The sequence below is a fragment of the Dendropsophus ebraccatus genome, chromosome 8 (assembly GCF_027789765.1).
Source record: "Dendropsophus ebraccatus isolate aDenEbr1 chromosome 8, aDenEbr1.pat, whole genome shotgun sequence".
In the NCBI taxonomy this organism is placed as follows: Eukaryota; Metazoa; Chordata; class Amphibia; order Anura; family Hylidae; genus Dendropsophus; species Dendropsophus ebraccatus.
In genome coordinates, this window is record NC_091461.1 from 22,679,416 (window position 1) to 22,686,896 (window position 7,481).

Consider the following 7,481-nt stretch of genomic DNA (forward strand, 5'->3'; position numbering starts at 1 on the left):
ATATAGCCCCGCTGTGTGCTCTCCCCCAGTAGTATATAGCCTCCCATGTGCGCTCTCCCCCTCCCAATTAGCCCCCCTTTGTGCTCTCCCCCTCCCATATAGCCCCCCTGTGCGCTCTACCCTTGTAGTATATAGCCCCCTGTGAGCTGCCCCAATTAGTATATAGCCCCCCTGTGCGCTCCTCCGCAAATCCCATTGAGAATGACAGGAAAACATACTGGGGAAAAAAATGTCAACTAATGAGAGCAACTTGTGACAACTGATGGAAACTGATGGAAAATGATGGTTTTTAATGAAAAGAAGGATAGAAAAACTGATCACAACTGATGCATTTTTGGCATCAGTTGTGGCATCAGTTGTGGTCAGTTTTTGGAAAAAAAAACGCAACTAATGCCAACTTATATATGTAAACCCAGCCTAAAGGTGGTGTCACAATAATTATATTAAAAGTATTTACAGTGGTGCCTTGGATTACGAGCATAATTTGTTCTGGGCCCACGCTTGTAATCCAAATCTACTCTTAAACCAAAGGAAATTTTCCCATAAGAAATCATAGAAATGCAGACAATTTGTTCCACACCCCAAAAATAATGAATTTTTATTCTAAATAACATGTAGAACAGAGGAAACAAACATTTATAAGCAGCTGAATATGTGATATTATAAGTTACTGTACAGTATAGCGATCAGCATGTGGAGTATAATGTATATAAGTGCATAAACCTGAAAATACAGCAGCAGTTTGTCGATACAGGATGGAGCTGCAGATCCCCATAATGCAGGAGCGTAGTACAACAGGCTAGAATAGAGAAGCAGGGCTGCTGTCAGACGTCTGTGTGGTCACATGACAGCAGTGAGGTGGGGGGGGGGGTTAAGCCTGGACCAATCAGGAAGTGAGAATCACAGAGCTAGACAGGAGGACAGTGACAGAAACTTTTCTATACAGCAGTGTGAATGGAGGAGTGTAGGCAGATTATAGCAGCAGTTTGTATAGCTGAGTGTGAGTGCAGGCACATTATATACAGCAGTGTGTATAGCTGAGTGTGAGTGCAGGCACATTATAGCAGCAGTGTGTAAAGCTGAGTGTGAGTGCAGGCACATTATATACAGCAGTGTGTATAGCTGAGTGTAAGTGTAGGCAGATTATAGCAGCAGTTTGTATAGCTGAGTGTAAGTGCAGGCACATTATAGCAGCAGTGTGTACAGCTGAGTGTAAGTGCAGGCACATTAAAAAAAATTATATTATTATGATTATTATTATGATTATTATTATTATTCCTCCTATTACTACTTTTTTCATAGTATGCATAGTAGGAGTAGTATTGGTGGTAGTAGTAGTAGTAATAATAATAATAATAATAGTTTTGTAGTATTTTTTATTATTCTTATTATTAGGTTTTTAAAATATATAGTTATTGTTGCTGTATAATAATAATAATAATAATTATTATTATTATTATTATTATTATTATTATTATTATTATTATTATTATTATATCTTATTTTTAGCTTTATCCATGAGTGAGATGACAACGTATTCTGTAACCTTCTTTATCTCATCCACTTCCCTGGATTTAGCCTCCAGGCTGCTATAAAGCAGCAATATTCTCCCTGTATAAGAGGCCTGTACTTGTCTGGGGCACTGGCTGAGGAAAGGTGTAAACACCATTAGATCATTTCATAGTCCTTGTAATAACACAGTTATATTTACTGGGGGGGCCTATTATTTATGTTGTATCGCCCAGAATTCCTTGACTCCTCTTGAGTAGACTGGAGAAGATCCTCTAAGAGCAGAAGGGGATATTTGCACTAAGGAGAGACAAGACAGAACCAAGATCTCCTGACAAGGAGATAAGAGAGAAGATCCCAGGCCTGGGAAGCTCTCCCTGCTCTCACAAAGAGCCTGGAAGAGGGAAGAGAGACCAGAAGAGAGCAGTCCCCTGGGATATCTGGAAGAAACTCCATCTCCTTCCTAATATTTACCTATAGATCAATACTATTGATTTCTTATTAAGACTTCAGTTATGTTGGAGACACTCCAAGAAATCCTCCAGAAAGGTAAGAGGTAGGAACATCTCACTTACTAGCTGCCCTGTCAATAATACAGATTAGATTGGCATAACTACTACTCCCATGGGGCGTATGCATTGCTGAGATCAGGTCCTGGGAGTTGTAGTTCCACAATAATGAATGATTATTATTGTCAGTTGGTGATAAATGAAAACATAGACAATTGACTACAAAGAAGACCCCTGGTCCATCTAGTCCCCACTAATGTTATTATATTAGGACAGATATATGTGTATCCCAGGCAGGTTTACATTCAGTTAATATTTACCTTCCACATCTGCTGCATCCCAGCATCTACTACTCTTTCAGTAAAGTGATATTTCTCCTGATATTTCCCCAATAACCTCAGATTATGTTCCCTTCTTCTTGTTCTTGCTACTTACAAAACACTTCCATTATTATGTAAGCCTATAACTCTTACATTTCAATAGATAGGTGCTCTATATGTGCCTGTAAACTTAAATATAGATAACTTTAGACAATTGTACTCCCCTGGATGCCACAGGCTTTCTATTGTCCCCTGACTTTCTGAGACCTGTAGTTCCCATGGTCCACTGTTGTGCAGCCCCTGCAGTGTTTACATATGGAGGATGGCAGGAGAGCAGCTCAGACATTACACAGTGCTGCCCCTTCCCTGCTCTGCAGAACATTACTAATCATATATCTGGCACAAGAATTTGCAGAAAACTGTGATCCAGCAACCAGCTCAGCAGTGAAGATTTGGATCCAGTAACACTCTGATGTCACCATGATGACGTCACTGCCTGGAGGGTCATCTGTTTCCTGGCTGCAGAGAGATTTGGTTTCAAGAAGACAGAACTGTAACCAGATATACTTTATGCCTTATCTATGTACTATGTATCTATCTCCTATCTATCTATCTATCTATCTATCTCCTATCTATCTATCTATCTATCTCCTATCTATCTATCTATCTCCTATCTATCTATCTATGTACTATGTATCTATCTCCTATCTATCTATCTATCTATCTATCTATCTATCTATTTATCTCCTATCTATCTATCTATCTATCTATCTATCTATCTATCTATCTCCTATCTATCTCTATCTATCTATCTAATATCTATCTATCTATCTATCTCCTATCTATCTATCTATCTATCATCTCTCTATCTATCTATCTATCTATCTATCTATCTATCTCCTATCTATCTATCTATCTATCTATCTATCTTCTATCTATCTATCTATCTCCTATCTATCTATCTATCTATCTATCTATTGTCTATCTATCTGTCTATCTATCTATCTATCTATCTATCTATCTCCTATCTATCTATCTATCTATCTATCTCCATCTATCTATCTAATATCTATCTATCTATCTATCTATCTATCTATCTATCTCCTATCTATCTCCTATCTATCTAATATCTATCTATCTCCTATCTATCTATCTATTATCTATCTATCTATCTATCTATCTATCTATCTCCTATCTATCTATCTATCTCCTATCTATCTATCTATCAATCTATTATCTATCTATCTGTCTATCTATCTATCTATCTATCTATCTATCTCCTATCTATCTATCTATCTATCTATCTCCTATCTATCTATCTATCTACTGTATCTATCCAATTACTTTCTACCTCTCTCTCTCTCTCTCTCTCTCTCTCTCTATATATATATATATATATATATACATATATATATATATATATATATATATATATATATATATATATATATAAAATTTGTATTCCATAGAAACTATACTATTATACTATTTTTTTAATAAAACACAGATATACACATCTATATATACATACATACAATATACATACTTAGATATTACTGATAACAAAAGTTGAGAGAGAGAGAGAGAGAGAGAGAGAGAGAGAGAGAGAGAGAGAAGCCAGGGATCTGCTCTTATCTCCAGCCTACAAATACATACACATCCTCAGCACACACAGCAGGAGATGTATAGGCTGCTCTACAGGGGCATATATCACCTACTGAGAGCACAGCAACTATACAACAATCATCATCATTATCATCTTCATCATCAATAATCACCAATATTGATTAGCCACACTTCTCTAGATAGTAGTAGTAGTAGTAGTAGTAGTAGTAGTAGTAGTAGTAGTATCATAATCAAATAACAATCATTATCAAATTATAGTCTCACTATATATGATGGCCTTATACAATCCATGGATCTCTTTATATCGCTGACAGCACTGTACAGCAATCTAGATGATCATCTTTTGCCTCCTTTTTTTATTTGAAAACCTCAATAAAAATTTGTTGTGGAGAAAAAAAATGTCAGCGTAAAACTCCCAATAGTATTATGTACTGTTATCAGAGAACTGCTCTAGTATTTGTATAGATGATGATGATGATAGTGATTATTTATTGATTATGCCTTTATTAGGTAACAAATAAAATAATTATTATTGATGGTGAATGTGAGTAGGTGACATTGTTTTTATACAGTTGCATAATTTATTTCTATATACATATATATATATATATATATATATATATATATATATTCCTTAAATTGTATCCCTTAATAGACATATTTTTATTTTATATTTAACATTTATGATAATGTGTTTATTCCAAACATATAACCACCACTGATGTCATCTTTATCTTTATTATTTAATTTTCTTTCTTATTACTTTTATATACCTTTACGGTAAGCAGAATTCTTGCTATCGTAGTTTTTAGTATGAGAGAGGGGTATTAGTGAATGAGTTATAGTAAAGGTGACTACATGAATATTATTATACTATCATCAGTAGTAGTAGCCCTAATAGTAGTAGTCCTAGTGGTGGTAGTAACTACCTGTAAATAAGATGTTATTATCAAGGCTAATAAGGATCGGAATAATAATAATAATAATAATAATAATAATAATAATAATAATAATAATAATAATAATAAAAATAATAATAATAATAATAATAATAATAATAATAATAATAATAATAATGGTGGTGGTATAGCAGTGCCCTAGTCGTAGTAACTACCTGTAAATTAGATGTTATTATCCAGGCTAATAAGGATCAGCGTAGTAATAATAATAATAATAATAGTAGTAGTAATAGTAGTAGAAGTGGTGGTGTAGCAGTGCCCTAGTCGTAACTCAATGAGGAGCCATCATCCAGGCTAATAATCATTAGGGAGATGATAATAGTATAATGGATAGTGGATTGGTGTCACCATTTGCTGTGATGTTAGTAATGAGCAGTAATTATCGGCTATTATACTGGTGATTAGGGGGATGTGATAGTAATAGCAGGTTGGGGTAGATGTGGTGGTTGTATCACTAGTTGCAGTAGTAGTAGTAGTGGTGGTAACTATTATTATCTGGTAATGATGATGAGGGTGATGATGATGATGATGATGATGATGGTGGTGGTGGTGAGGACAGGTCAGAAGGGGCAGGTGACACCTTATCTGCACAGGTAGCAGGGCTGAGCCGATGATTATCTCCGGTAACAATCAGCAGGTAGCAGTCAGGTATGTGTCCCTGGCGCCTGATCCGGACAACACAGCAGCAGCTCAGACAGAGCCGGACAATGGGACAATGGAGAGAGGGATCAGCAGCAGCAGCAGCAGCAGCACTGTCCCCATAGGCTGCACCCTCACTACTGTCACCAGCATAGCTGCAGGTCTGATCGGCCATCACAGCCATCACTGCATATACATTCAGCTACATATAATACAGCACATAGCTGAATATTCTGTATACATATATTATCAATGAGGTCATGTCCAATAATACAGCAGTAAACATATAATAATAATAATAATAATAATAATAATAATAATAATAATAATAATTACTGTGTATTATATAATCCATTGTATTGCGCTTTATACTAATTCCTACTACTTGTACTGGGTGTAGTATTTATATTAGTTGTGGTTAGTTCTGTGTATAATAGTCAGTAATAATAAGCATATAAGACAATAATAATAATAATAATAATAATAACAATAATAATAATGATATTATTATTATTATTATTATTATTGTTATTGCTAATAATAATAATAATAATAATAATAATAATAATAATATCATCATCATCATCATCAATAACAATAATAATATTTGAGGGTTATTAACCATACAGACACTAAACACTGGACTGATCATAATTACAATATATTTTATACATCATGTATTATCAATGAACAAATAAACCTAATAGTGGAGATAGTCTGCAGGAGGTGTAGTCTGCTGGTTCCATATTCTCTATACCAGTGCTCCCCACTTTGTGGCTCCCCAACTGTACAAAACAATTCCCATAATGCCATAATCCCATAAAGCCGAAGGGGAGTAGTAGCTGGAGAGCTGGAGATGTTGTGGGAAACACTGGGTATACTCCTGGGTCACAATAAGGAATTTTATTCGAGGTGAATATATCCTAATGGTAATAGTATACTAATATACCAATAATAATAATAATAATAATAATAATAATAATAATAATAATAATATTTTTGGTATACTACTTCTTAAATCAATACTATATATATAATCTCCCCCCCCCCCCGAAAAAAAAAGTGAATTTGCATCTGTTGCAAAACTACAATTCCCATCATGCCCTGTCAGCTGAAAGATTTCGCAACAGCTGGAAACAATATTATAGAAGTAGTTCTTGTCCTGGTGCAGTGTTTTGTGTTTGTTTGTTTTTTTATATATAAATACTAGCATTATTTACAAACCAATTGTTATATCAATATTAAAGAGTTCCTTTTCTAGCATCGCTATATAATGTGGTTGTAGCCATCCACTATCAGGAATAAATCGTATAGATCAGAATTGTCGCAGACAGTCCTGCTGCTTTATCTGAAGGTATGGCGACTATGGGAAGCGCTATGCTGAAACCACCCATTCTGATAAATTGAGCAGAATTGTATTTTTATTTGCAGAAATTTCTGCAACCTGAATTCCCCCTATTATAGCAATTGTAATAGTGGTTGTAGTAATATCATAGTATATAATTAGTATCTGATTCTAGCTTTTGTTTGCAGTTATCACATTATATCTCTGCAGGTTGTAGCTATAGTAGTAACAGTATAATATTTGTGGTTTTTATTTGTTATATTTGTAATAATTCCAGCTGAATATATTACAATCCCTCTGTTCTCCTACCAGTGGTTTATGTGCTGAGCAGTGACAGCTCAGAAGTTGGATCCACAGAGAGTTTCAGCTGTTTTTTTACCATAAATACACAAATCTGTTGTAAAGAAATAAAGATACAACCTTGTATTTGTCAGAGGCTCTAGCTGATGTCTGTGCTGACAGTACAGTGATGTATCACACCCCAGCCCAGCAGCCTGCACATTATAAGGCAAATACATACATCATATAGTGCTGACACCAGGAGACACCCACTTCCTCCTCACAACCATGGGCG

At 35.0% G+C, this 7,481-nt stretch overlaps 1 protein-coding gene across 2 annotated transcripts in view; it reads left to right on the plus strand.

Annotated features, from left to right (window-relative positions):
* Positions 1-1,814: 1,814 nt before the first annotated feature.
* The window catches only part of NKX2-3 (NK2 homeobox 3), a 17,808-nt gene continuing 12,141 nt past the window's right edge, over positions 1,815-7,481 (plus strand). The window contains exon 1 of one of the 2 annotated variants that reach the window (XM_069978929.1): positions 1,815-2,065. The gene's annotated coding sequence lies outside the window, so the exon portion shown is untranslated. The remainder of the gene's footprint in view (positions 2,066-7,481) is intronic. The other variant, XM_069978928.1, reaches the window with a different exon arrangement.